This window comes from Equus caballus, chromosome 27 (assembly GCF_041296265.1).
Source record: "Equus caballus isolate H_3958 breed thoroughbred chromosome 27, TB-T2T, whole genome shotgun sequence".
Classification (NCBI taxonomy): domain Eukaryota; kingdom Metazoa; phylum Chordata; class Mammalia; order Perissodactyla; family Equidae; genus Equus; species Equus caballus.
In genome coordinates this window covers 33,330,965-33,345,439 of record NC_091710.1, presented here as the reverse complement: position 1 = coordinate 33,345,439, position 14,475 = coordinate 33,330,965, and the positions used below count along the sequence as shown (strand labels likewise).

The following is a 14,475-nucleotide window of genomic DNA, read 5'->3' as shown; positions in this document are numbered from 1 at the left end:
CTCCACTTCCCCGCAGTTTCCTGAGATCAGGGCCTTGTTCAAGCCCGACTCCCCATGACTGCCTAACGCCTCGTCACTGCAGATTCCCAGTCAGTGTTTATGGTCCAGCACTCCAGAGTTTCACACACGCTATTCTGTTTTCCATTCAAACAACCCTCATTTTTGACAGGTGGAAAGTCATCCATTTCCTGAGAGGCAGTAAAGGGTGGTGACAAAGAGCATCAGTTCTGGAGGAGGGGAGCCTGGGGGCCTACCACCTACCGTGTGCGCCTGGCCAAGTCACTCAGCCCTCCTGTCTTAGTGTTCCTTACCTGTAAACAAAGATCACGGGGCCCACACGGTGGCTTAGTGATTAAGTTTGCACGCTCCACTTTGGTGGCCCCGGGTTCAAGAGTTTGGATCCTGGGCTCGGACCTACACACCACTCATCAAGCCATTCTGTGGCAGTGTCCCACATACAAAATAGAGGAAGACTGGCACAGATGTTAGCTCAGAGCTGATCTTCCTCACCAAAAAAAAAAAAAAAAAAAAGATCATGAGCTAACATTTATTGAGCACTTACTATATGGTAACAACTACTCTGGACCCTTGGCATCTATTAATTCATTTAATCCTCACAACAGCTAAGGAGGCTGTGACAGCAGGAGCAAATGCTTAGGACCTGTTTGTGAGAATTATTTCTCCTCATCTACAGATGAAGAAACTGAGGCTCAGGTTGGCTTCTCAGAGGTCCAGGCTTCTCTACTCGATAATCCACTGGCTTTGAAAAATAAAAGATGTCTGGCCTCTTTCTCTGATGCTGGTTTAACACAAAGCAAGAAAGCTACATGGCAGTATTCATTTCCAGCTATAGCTAAAGGACACTTGTCCTATGCCACCCTCCACAGGAAACTGTATAGTCTCCCTGAGGTGAAGATCTGTCCCACTACAGAAAGGAGCTAAGTCAGAGGAGGAGGAAGACGAAGCGGAAAATTATTCATACTTTAAGTCCCAGCACACACTCAGATTCCAAGCATTATACAATTATTGCGTAATGCGTGCACGTGCATCCTTAGAAGGCAAGAGAGCGTGCGTTTGTGTATGGATGTGAACAAAGCCACCGACACACCACCAGATTCTTCAAAAGCAAATATATGTCTACAACCAAAGGACCAGGATTCTTTTCCAACAAAGAACACTGACCACCATTCTCATTCCCGACTCTCCCTCCTGGTTTACACCGCGTTCTCATTTCAGTGGAAATCCTCCCACGAAGGAACATGTCTCGAATTACAAATGGCACAATAAATCAGAAAATTTATGAACTGTAAAAAGGCATGGCATGCGTATTCCAACCTTCGTGCGGAACACCTGGGGCCAGGAGCTCAGCAGTTGATCGGTTCCTGGAAACAGTCACCTGTTTTTTGGCTCAGCAGGAGAGAATTTTAAGAGCCCTGGTAATCAACAAGATACAATCATCCTTGCTATTTGGGTAAGCTTTTGACACTGCACTGTGTCACACAGGCAAGTTCGGATGCATCAACAGTCTTCGAGAAGTGCCTGAGAGGCTAAACAGACCTGGAAAGTTCTGTCTAGCTGCATCAAGACCTGGCCCAACAGCCTCGAAGGCAAATTCCTGAAATGACCAAACAGAAAACAAGTGAATTTTCCTTCTCCCTACACCAAGGAGAGAAGATGGAAATAATGTAGCAACCAGGAAGAATGCACATTACATGGTAACCAGAGGGCTTACATGTGTGTTTTTCTAGGAGAGAGGGAAAAGGCATACTAGTCACAGAGGCTTAATAAAAGAAAGAAATCAAAAGAACACCTGCCCAATCTAGATGGGGAAACAACCAGGGCCGTGCCACTCAGGAGCCATCTGGGGGTAAGCGGTGACAGCCAAGTGGACAGATGCATCCTACAGGGACTTTGCATCCCATTTTTTGTTACTGTACCCCACACACAAAACAGCCCAGCTCTCAGCAGACCAGTGAGCTGTTCTTGGCATCACAATGTTCTTCTGGAAAATTCACATCTCTCTTTAGTGCTTCCCCATGCGATTCATGAGCAACAAGCCCGCTGAATGAAAGGCACCACAGCTATGCCATGCTGATGTATGGCGAAGGGAAGTCAAGAGCACCCCAGAGAATATATATTTTAAATAACATGTTCAGAAAATGTGGCATGCTCTTTTCTTCCATAGCGTCTGCATTGATTCGGACATTAAATATGAGATGGAGGATTTTAAAGACCAAATACTTCAATGAGCCCTGTGAAAAATCCCTTTCTTCAAGAACCTGACTGGTGATTTTGTATCTTTAAACACAAAAGCAACTCTAACAGGATTTAATTGTTTACTGTTTACAGGTCAAACACATTTTGGAGTCCTAGGTTAGACCCATTCTTTATTCATTACACACACACAAGAGCAAATAGTGTAAATAATCTCTTAAATTTTAACCCCCTGCTGGTACCAGGATGAAAAGTATAATGGTGTGGAACTCTGGGGCTGGTTATAGGACAGAAATGAAAACTGCCGCACTGGCAAAGTGGATTTTCTTTTAGATGACAGTTGAGGCAGACAGGCAGAAGCAATGTTTTCAGTCAATGAGATACAGTTCATTATCAATTATTTTTCATTAATATCTCACATGGACACAGCATTATTCTTTCTGCCACTGTCTTATTTTGATCAGTGGTATATTTATTTGTAGACATGTAAGATTCGTAATTATTGCTGTCTAAATATTGTATCACAGTAGAATGGATGAATTAAGCTGTGAAATGCATAATTACGCTGAAAACAATGGTATTCCAATATACATCACAAAAGTCAATTAAAAAGATTATCCATCTTTTAAATCACAAAGTTAAGCTCTTATAATTCCCAAGCTCCTTTTTAAATCCCATCATTTTGACTCAGAGATTTGCTTCTTTCTAATTGCATCTCAACAGTGTTCTGAGCACAGAAAGGGATAACCAACCCTGAAGGAAATAAAATTCATTATTTCTCAAAATTCTGGAAGGTGGAAAACTTAGCTTAAAAGTCTATAAAACAATCTGGAAAGGATCAAAAGCCTGTCAGTATAGAGCTAACTAAACAGAACATCCACGGGTAGAATATTATGCTCTGTGTGTGTGTATAAGTTTGTAGGTTTACAACTGCTCATATAGAAGCATCTCCCAAAACATATTTTAAGTGACCAAAAGCAAGGTACAGAACAATGAATATAGCCTGATCTCTTTCAGTTCAAATATATGCAAACATATGTTTTCTTTTCCTTGAAAGAAATCACAAGAAATATTTTACAGAGAAGAAAGAGACCTGGGGAGGGGGCTATGAGAGAGGAGCTTTTGCTTTTCAACAGACCATCCACATACAGATATTACTTTTTTTATTGTCAGTAGAGGTTATATGGGTAGAAAAATTATGGTTCACTATGTGATTCTTTCTGTTACTTCTCTGCACCTAGAAAATAATGATATTTCGTTTAACCATAAAGTAAGCCATCAATACATCGCATCGAATGAAATTTAAAACTTCAAAACAACATAAGCTTTTAAACATCAAAAAGGCAAACAAGGGGCCAGCCCAGTGACACAGTGGTTAAGTGTGCACGTTCTGCTTCAGAGGCCCGGGGATCGCCAGTTTGGATCCTGGATGCGGACATGGCACTGCTTGGCAAGCCATGCTGTGGTAGGCGTCCCACATATAAAGTAGAGGAAGATGGGCACGGACGTTAGCTCAGGGCCAGTCTTCCTCAGCAAAAAGAGGAGGATTGGCAGTAGATGTTAGCTCAGGGCTAACCTTCCTCAAGAAAAAGGCAAACAAGCTAGAAAATAAACGACTTAAGTATGATAGACAAAAGGTTATCTTTAGTATATAAAGCGTTAATATAAACTGAGCCCTGTGATTATAAGAAATCACTGTGATTAAAAAAAAAAAAGCCATTAATGGGCTGGCCCTGTGGCTGAGTGGTTAAAGTTCCATGCACTCTGCTTCAGCAGCCTAGGTTTGCAGGTTCAGATCCCGGGCACAGACCTACTCCACACTGTGGAGGCATCACACATACGAAATAGAGGAAAACTGGCACAGATGTTAGCTCAGGGCAAATCTTCCTCAAGCGAAAAAAAAAGACAAAAGAAAAAAGAGGAAGATTGGCAACAGATGCTAGCTCAGGGCAAATCCTAGTCACCAAAAAAAAAAAAAAATTAAATGATGCCAAAAGACGTGATCAGATAATTCACAAAAGAAGCAACATAATTAGGCAACATTCATAGAGGAAAACATTCACGTTCACTAATTAAAATTTTGAAACATCAGTGAGATATTGTTTTGCATTAATTGTCAGTGCATTTTTAAGACGATACCCCGTGCTGAGGAGGTAGTGAAACCAATGTTGCATCCTCTGCAGGTGGGAGCATGACCTGTGTCCCCCTCAGGAACAGCAACGTAAACATGTATTGGCTCTTAGACATTCTTTGCCTTTGACTCAGTGATTCCACTTTGGAAAATATTGCCCAAATAAGAAAGAGCTTTTATAAAGAAATACAGTCATCACAGAATTACTCATAACAACAAAAACTTGAAACAACTTAAGTGTCTAATGGTTAAACAAACAAAGGTAAAAATCCCCTTGATGTCCTCTTATGCAAGCATTTATAATTACTGTGTACATACTAATACCATGAAATCATATTCATGACACTTAGGTTAAAAAAAACAATATTTAAATTATTTATACAATATGATTATGACTATATATTTGAATAAACCTAAGCTTAAGGGGGAAAAATTGAAAAGACATAGAGAGAAATGTATTATTGTGTTAGATATCAGCTATGAGTGGTTTTTTCTTTTTTCCTTTACCTTCCAAAATTTCTATATGTTTTAATAAGGGGGAAAAAGCATTTTTAAAAGAGCATAAGATGTTTATGAATAGAGATCACACTAGATTACTCTCCTTCTATGAAAAAAGAAGAGTTTTATCCATAAGCTTATCAGACTTCCAAATATTTGTTTAGACTTGCGCTTTCTGGAATAACTGGTAACAGCAGCAGCAGCTGACATTGGGTTTTTGCCATGTGTCAGGCATTGTTCCAGCATTTTACATGTACTTACTCCACCCTCAGGACCACCCTCTGAGATAGAAACTATTATGACACCCAAAGTCACACAGCTAACAAGTGGTGGAAAAGGGATTCGAACCCACGGGTCCACCGCAAGAGGCCTGGCATCTAACCACTACGTTAACGCTTCCATTGCAAAATGCCACGAAAAAGTCTAAGTGTTTCAAGTCAAAATATATAGTAAATAGAAACAAACTATAAAGTAAAATTTTAAAATGTCGTGCACCTCCTTGGATTCCAGTCAAAATGTAACCAAGTAGATTTTGATGAATTGAGAGGCAAGCGAAGACAAACTCGAGTGATGATATGACGAAAGATGCAAGGAAATGCTGTCAAAGTGGGGTAGGTGTCCAAACAAATGAAATGCATACAATGTGGCATCCTATTAGTGCAAAATTAATAAAAATCAGTATTTTCAATCAGTCTGTGATGTCACAAAAAAAGTACAAAGTAAGGAGAGTGAAACAGTGCACAACAAAATGCTAATTGTTTTGCAGCCAAGTTTGCCTTTATTGCCGGATGTGTTATGGTAAGATTTAGGGGAAGGAAAATCGATGTTCTCGGGTACATTCCTGGGGCTTACAGAGGCATGCGGCCATCTGGCTGTTAGAACAACCAACACTCCTTTTCTGTCAGTTCTCAGACATGGAGAAAGTGACCAGTGGCACGCTTAGACAGGGATCTACGGGACAGGCGTCTGTCAGCCCAACAAGGACTTGATTACGGGTCTCAGAAAACCATCTGAAACTTCCCTTCCATTCTCCCAGTCATAAATCTCCTCCACAGTCTCAACAGAGCCCTGCCAGGTGGAAAAGCAACAGACTAGGACAATGCTTCCAAAACTCCGGTTTACGGGCCAGCAGCGGTCACCAGCAAACTTGTACCAGTCCATAAATGTAACAAACACAGAAGCCTCTTCCTTACTACGTTGCTAAATGCTTTTGTGCACCCATGCCCACCCCAGGCACAGCATGCTGAACTCTCTGTGTCCTCGTCCTTTTTAAATGCCATTCTAATTTGAAATACTCTTCCCCACTTCTCCATGCCTTTAACTGGAAATCGCCCTTTACCACTCAGCTGCAGGGTAGCCCTTACGGGCACCCCTCTCTGAGACCCCCACCTCTCCCTGCACCCGACAGTGACCTCCGCTGCTCTCCGTGTGGGCGCGTCCCATGCATTTTCAGAGCCCATATGCCAGCACTGACCACAGCGCCCAGCACTTAGTGACATGGGATGGACACTCGGAAAGAGGGAGGAAGAAGTGAGTTTGTGCGTGTTAGAAAGCAGTGGGCTACTTCACCTTGAGAGGCAGGGCAGGACAGTAGGGAGAGCAGAGGGTCAGGCTGAAATCCCAGAGCGCTCTAACCCTGGGGAATTCGCTAAACTGTCTGAACCTCAGTTTCTCCCCCTGACAATGAGGACAATGACAATACCCACCCCTAGGGTTGCTGGGAGTATTAAATGAGATCTCCCACAAGCAGCACTTAGCACCGTCCCTAGAACATGATGACAACTCAACAGTATCACTGATTCTCCTATTTTTCCCCAACCCTATGCCCTTAGAAAGACTGATGTGAGGATTAATTCAATAACCTTTATGGCATGAAAAATACGAATCTTACTGAAACAATAAGAAAGTTGATAGGTCAAACAACAGCATCTAGGAGAAATATCGTTTTGCTAATTTTATATTTTCTCTCTCCATTACTTTTTTAAACTCCCTCTTTTAAAAAACAAAAAAGAAAGAAGGGCCAGCCTGGTGCACAATGGGTAAGTTCCCACATTCCACTTTGGCGGCCCAGGGTTCACTGGTTCGGATCCCAGGTGTGGACCTACACAGTGCTCATAAAGCCATGCTGTGGCAGGCGTCCCACATATAGAGTGGAGGAAGATGGGCACGGATGTTAACTCAGGGCCAGTTTTCCTTAGCAAAAAGAGGAGGATTGGCGGCAGATGTTAGCTCAGGGCTAATCTGCCTCAAAAAAACACCAAAAAACAAAAAGCTGATTCATTCTGGAAGTTTTTAGGAATCCTCAGATACAAGGCATTTTCCTGTTTCAGCATCCTCTCAAGATCTGCCTGAGATTTCTTGCAAACAAATGATCCAAACTGAAAATCGACGGAAAAGAATGACTTGGGCTTGACGCATCTGTGTCAAGCAAATTCAAAGCTGTAGCTCGTTTTTCTCAGCACAATCATATTTTTTCCTGGGAAAATCAAAAGCCAGTTCTTTTTCCAATAATTCCTCAAACATGCAAATGAAATTTCTCCATTTGTGGTCTGAATCCACATACACAGGAATCAAGGATTACGTCAACCAAAAGCCCAACTCAGCTCCTTGTGGCCACGGCTATGTATTTCATTTTATTCTCTTAAAACTCCCAGCTCAGTGCAGACTTCTGTGTACAGCAGGTATTCAACAGTGATCAATGACAGAATTCAGCCAATAAACTTATGGTACACTTGTCTGTGTAATCTGCTAATGACCTAATTTTGCAACAGCGCAACCCCATCCCCGTAACCCTCACATGTGTCCATGAACTTGCCAATCATTCTAGACTTCTACCCAAAATTTATGCGGAAAAAAAGCATTAAACAGAAGATAGTAATTACACAGTACTTATTTGCGCTTCTCTTCTAATGTGTTCTTTATGTGTCACTCCCCCCATTAAATCACATGTCACAGAACAGACCAGAAGGCCCCATGGTCCTACTTTCTGCTCTCCCATCAACACTAAGTAAGAGGACTCTCCTGGCAGCCATGGTACAAGATGTTCATCAACGTGGCATCTTTAGGTCCAGCCTAAAAAGCCCTCTCTCCTTACATCATGCTTTAGAAGAAGAGTTGCCACAAAGAGCCTGGCAAAAGAATTCCCAGTCCATTCACCCCAGGAAGGAAGCCATCCACCTCACCTGCTCCTTGCCTCAAGGAGCACTTGGCTTGAAGGTGTGACTGTGCAACCTTGTGAATGTGCCATGGAACTGTTCACTTAAAAATGGTCAATTTCACGTTCCGTGAATTTCACCTCCATAAAAAGGAGAAGAAAGCAAAGGCGAAGACACCAGTGCTGCAGCCAGTGAGCCAAACCATCCGAAAAGCAGAAAGGCCCACACAAAACAGGAACCTCCAAAGAGTAGTCTTGACACAACTTCCTTTCCTCCTGCCTTCTCCCGAGTGCCCTTGAGCACAGATCTGCAAAAGCGAAGGAAACAGCTGGAACAGCCTGGGTGCCTAGGGCTGCCTGTCTAGCAGGAAGTTCCTTCCTGAGGCCAGTGAACCGGCCTCCAGGCTCACAATGCCCATGCGAACCCAGCACCAGTACCCGGAGCCTTCATCCTACTCCCATTCTCCCCCGTCCGATTCTTTCTCTGTTTGTATTCTTTGCCTTCTGCAAATCTACAGCTAAAGAAAAAAAATTTTCTGGTGGTTTTTCACTAATTTACTCTTTAAGAAACATAGCATCAGTATTTTCTGCTTAGAGATTATGTTGAGGAAAGGAAAATGTTTTCAAGCATTCAGTGCCAAAAATAAAAATAACTGAAAATTTTTCCTCCTCCCTCTCCACAAATAAGTCAGCCCCACTGGCAATGGTGTCTGGGAGTTGTTATCCATAATATACAGTATATATGGAACCAACTCTGCCTGCAGGACAGTCAGCCAACTCTTCCATGGTCTTCCATGGATTCAAACCAGCAACTTCACCCCGTATGGAGTTTCTGGAAAGTAACTGCACTTGGAAGAAGGCGAAACAGCTGGTACGAACTGTGGAAAAAGTCTTCTTTCCTGCCGCCACCATCACACCTTCACTTCCCTCACCGTCCACACTTTCCCTGTCTAGAGGCCAGTGTAAGGGAGGGTTGGGGTTAGTTAGAAAGGCGAGCTATGAAACAGCAGGCTTTGGGGAGGGGGTGCTGACCGTCTCCAGGAGAGCCAGGGTAAGGTCGAGGGGAGCAGGCTTTCTGCTGCAGGTCCTGCACGTCACTCACCTTGGCATCCTGATGAGCTGTCCTTTGCCCACGCCTCCCCCACTTCTCTAAGACTGAGGAGATGTCTACAGAGGGCAGGAACGTATGTTCCAGAAAAATCGCATGGGAAAATTATACACACTTATCTTAAAGTATGCACTTTAAGATACAGAACATCATAAACAACCCAAAAAAGCACTTTGCCAAGGAACCAATTAAGAAACACTAGCATTTCTTGAGTTCTTAAAAATAACCAATGCACTTTGAGCCCTTTCTGCCCACTCAGCCCTGTGCCAGGCACTGAACCGGGAGTGCTGTGCCAGCACAGGAAACCTGAGAACTCAGAGATGCGAGTACAACGCTGCAGAGGGATATTGCCATGCCTCACAGAGGAGAGGGTCTTTACGGTTCAACAAAGACACAGCATCCTACGTATTCTATGGTTGTCTGAGACGCCTGTCAATCACTCTGGGTTCCACAGGCTGTGCAGACAGGAGGAGCCAAATGGGGATCAGAGCGTCAGCTGCACTAAGGCTAGAGCAGGACTGGGGAATGCAGGCCAACCTGGGGCCTCCTCCTCCCTCCCTGCCAAAGTGAAGGTGGCCAGCCCCCGGAGAGGGTAAACCTGACAAGCATCCAGCAACTGGTTTTGCAATCAGAGCTGCTGAACCAGAAAGAACAGAGAGCTGGCTGGGCCTGCCCCAAGCAGACCCTACCTGGAACACTTTCCATAGAGCATGAAAACACAAAGCAACTCTCCTCTCCACCCCTGGGCACAGGAGTGCCAAGGCTGCAGGAGACAAGAGAGGGCAGGAGATGACGCCAGCGCCTGCCCCATGGTTTAAAAAAAGAGCATCCTAAAAGATGGATGGCCAGGTCCATAAAGAAAACAGGCTCCCATGGAGAGAAGCAAGTTAGTGGGTGCACGGAGAAAGTAGCCAGAAACGTTCACTCCAATAACAGCCCCCACGCCCATTCTGTACAATGGAGCAGAAGCCCCCGACTTCTTTACAGAGACAGGAGGAATCATCGTTTTCCTCAACACATCCTCTCACCTAATTCCCAAAACAACTCTGTGAAGCATGCCCTATAAATGTTTCAGGTGTTAAGATGAAGCAAATGCCTAAACTAAAATAATCAGGTAAGGTTTCCTGGGGACTAAGATGAGCAGGCGGCAGAGCATGACATATAACATTTGTTAACAAATAAAAAATACTTTCTCTAGGGAACTCTAAACTACTTGTGCAGAGATGGACTTGAGATTCTTTTCTAGAGTTTAAAGAAGAGACACCTAACACTTAGAATAATTTGAACACTCCAAAGGCCTTTCAAGTCTTTGAATTCTATCATGCACGGTATTTCTTTCTCCCACTGCGTGATTAAGGGTTTGATTTTTATATGAAACGAAGCCCAAGAGAGTTCAAAGAGGACTGTTCACAAAAATAAAAGCCCAGAGGCATCAATATTAATAAAGTTAAACTAAAAAGATATTTAATAAGCTTTGTGAAATTAAAAACAATGACTAATTCAATCCAAACAACTAGGTCACGCTAAAACTGCAGAACTCTCAAACTGAGACATAACAAGGCAAGAATTCTGCCTTGCTTCAGTGGTCAAAATGAAGGGCCCATTCAAGGGAAAGACCAGTAATCCGGTCACAATGGGGACACCAGAGGGACATTCGGGGGGCGAGGGAGGGAAGTTCGGACACAGGACAAAGCAAGATGATCACTACGGTACCACCTGGGAATTTGACAGAATACGTAACAAAGAAAAAAAGATGTTTCTCACAAAAAAACAAACAATCAGTCAGCAAACATCTGAGAGACTCAGAGAAGCTACAAAGCTTGGGGCGTGTCTCCTGCCCAGGGGAAGCAAGCGGGGAAGGTCATCAAAGAGATATGATGACAGACACGAACACCAACAGAACAAGGCAAAATACACTGAGCGCCTCAGAAACACACGCAGTGTGCATGCACTGAACAAGGGCAGAAGGCAGTGGCCTTGGAACACGTGGAAAGGCATCCAGCAACTGAGGGAATGAAAGAGATCGAAAACAAAGAAGACCACATATGAATTCCCTGTCCACTGCTTTGTGGTGCTTCCTAATTATTCTTTAAAACGATCTTTAACAATTTGGAGAGTAGGATATTTAGTGAAAAATCACACTCAACCCAAGTTCAACTCACTAAGGCACAATCTTCCAATTTGAAAACACACAGCATTCGCTCGACCACTTAAATAGAGCATCAGAGCACTAGAATCTTGCAGCAGACCTGTGTCCCAGCCTCCACGTCGTACTCAATACACCACTCATCATCCTCAGGAGTATTCAGCTTTTCTGGTCTAGAGGTCATATTGGTAGAAAAGAACAAAAGCATAAATAAAATATCCCACAAGAAGAAACTTACTCTAGGATGAGACTATCTGATCAAGCGATGAGGAGAGAGGCTGGCTGGCGGATGCTGGCAGTGTGGTCAGTCCTGCAGAAAGCAGGCCAACTCACACACCTGACATTTAGGCTCCCTCACAGGCCTCCTTAGAGTTTCCAGAAGCATCGCCTGTCACTCACCCATTCACCTTAAATATGATAAACAGGTAATCTCTCTGACAACGTGAGTACATCTGTTTTTACAAGAACTTTTCAAATCAAGAGGTTGTTGGCTGAGAGTTTTCTAAAACACTGCATTTCTTTTGTACACCAAAATCAGAAAAGAGAAATCTAGGATTACACAGCCTAGGCCAACTACCTGGGCACAGCTCAGGCCAGAAAATTCAATGTCCTATTGACAGAGACAAGGCCAAAAAAGGCTTTTCGCAAAAAAACATTTTAACAGGTATTAATGCAAGTCTATGTTTCTTTGTATAAGAGCAAAGGAGACACTAATTTTCTATTTAATGTTAATGTCCCAAAGTTGAAACAATTAGAAATCCAGGAGTTTATTACTGTATATAAAATTATCAGTTTACAGGAGAACTTGACACTTTAATAACATGTAAAACTAAGTAACCAACTTTTCTAATGTCTCTAAAGAACAAAATGACTTCTTAAAAAAGACAAAGGCTACCAATAGATTCAAAGGTTTATGCTGAATTAAAATATATTTTAATAATCTAGAGACTCGATGAATGTACTTTTAAATGGATGCCCTAATTGAACACCCAACATTAAAATTCTGTTCTTACATCACTTTCCATCTTTTTATTATTTTAGCTCTTCCCAAATCTTCCAGCATTGCGACAATTATTAACAAATGACAGCTATCAGAAAAATATGAAAGAGGAATATGTGTTCTTTTCCCCTGACTTCTTTCTTTATTTTTAAATTGTTTTATTGAGATATGTAACATTATATTAGTTTCAGGTGTGCAACATAATGATTCGATATTTGTGAATATTGTGAAATGATCACCACCATAAGTCTAGTTAACATCCATCACCAAACATAGTTACTTCCTTGTCGTCTTAATGTAACAAATGTGCTATTATCATCTTTTCCCCCTACTTTGTGCCCTTTGCTACTTTTGGAAGAAATACAATCCTAAACCAATGAAAAAAAGGTAACATTTCTTTGACCATAACTAAGACAGAAATGTAGAGACTATATTATAAAAACAACTGATGATTTATTCCTACTCAAGATATAAGATAATTTGACCATTTTCAACCATTTATTTGTTTTTTATGTTGAAAAGCATCATCTCTTCCTCAGAGTCTGGACTGCACACCAGGTGTGCCTCCTTTGAAAGACAAACACAAAACAATAGCAAGAGAACAGGCTCATTTCTGCATCTGGGGACAAGCTTGTTTGTGGAATTTATGACTGTCAAAAAAAAAAATAAAGACATTAGGAAAAAAATTCCAACCTCACTGTTTGCTCTTCAAAGTTCTTGGAACTCCTCTGCACAGATCTTTACCTGTTCAATAACCTATGTCCTTCCCTGTGTTGTTAGTAACATCAGTTTTACTGACGCTCCATCTTTGGATTAAGAATTGGCTTTAGGCAGCCCCTTCAATAAGCTACTCGGTGAATATGTAACTCTCAACCACTTTATTCAATTGAGCAACACAATAAAGAAGTATCTGCTTTCATGAATAAAATACAATGGCAAATATATAACAAACTGAAGAGTCTATCAAGTCACCGACTGTGACAAGACACCACACAATCACACAGAACGGATGGCTCAGGGGACTGGTAACTGAATAAGGGAGCTTCTTTCAAACTGAAGAATTAAACTTGGCCTAGATCCACGGCAACGGAAAGATGTTACCTTTGGAAATACTGGTGTCCAATTCCTTCCTGATACCATTATGAGCTCCATTCAGACCAGGACAAAGATCGGAGTGGCATGTAGGCTTCCATTTCATCACTGCTCAATGTACCCTGGGGGTGGGGGACCGAGGGGACAAACTGGCAATGATGCTATCACTGGGTTTGTCCTTAGGACACTTAGAATGTTGTTAACAAAAATCAGCACTGTTTAGAGACTTGCTCCAGAGTGAAGAAATGAACACAATCCCAACTAAAGACTCAGGATACCAAATAACCAGGATCCAAAAATCCCACTAATCTTGGAATTCTCTCTCTCATCTATAATGGTTCAAAAATGCGCAGGGGTGGGGAAGTGTGCTGGAAAACATTCCCCAAAAAAGAAAAAAACTCTCGTCGCTTTTTGTTCCTTTCATCTCTTACAGAGTACTTCCAAAAAGCTCCACTCCCTAACACTTACCAAAAACCAAACCTTGAGATGTCTGTAAAACACAAAACCGCCAGGAAATACCCGAGGAAACTCCCCTCAGAGACTTCAGTAACCTCTCTCATGCCCTGGAGCGTGCCGGGTGAGACAGCCACCCCAGGATCCAGCCGTGTTACAGACTAAAGTTTTTATCTTAACCAGCACATGATTCACCCTGATTACGAAACATTCTTCTATGGAATTTCTTAAGAAAAAGGAGCAATAATTTTTACTTTCTGTTCACACTCTGAATTTAAACAAAGAATATGACAACAGACATCTCAAACTCAGAGCACTCATTCCAGATGTGTCTAACACGCATTATAACCCAGACTGAGCAAGAGGCCAGTGTCAGACACGCTCCATCTTCTGTCCAACCACTTGACGTTTCCTTCCATGAATGGTGGGCTAAACTGGGAAGAGGGAAGCGAGGTCGAAAATGTTCTGTCTGGAACCCGCTTTGAAAGTCTGACCCTTGAGACTGCATCTCATATTGCTTACGTACTTCTGCCTTTGATTTGTCCCCAAAGCCCCCTGTATTTACCTTGAAAAGCCTTCCTGGGGAGCCTGTGAGGTTAAGCAAATAATCTGCCACACGGGAAACAAATACCTTCACAAAACACATCTTAAAACATACCACAGAAGAGCCACGGCCCTC

The 14,475-nt window shown here is 42.5% G+C and overlaps 1 protein-coding gene across 4 annotated transcripts in view; it reads right to left on the bottom strand.

Annotated features, from left to right (window-relative positions):
• The window catches only part of MFHAS1 (multifunctional ROCO family signaling regulator 1), a 94,999-nt gene that overhangs the window by 77,533 nt on the left and 2,991 nt on the right, over positions 1-14,475 (bottom strand). The gene's annotated exons all lie outside the window — the stretch shown is intronic.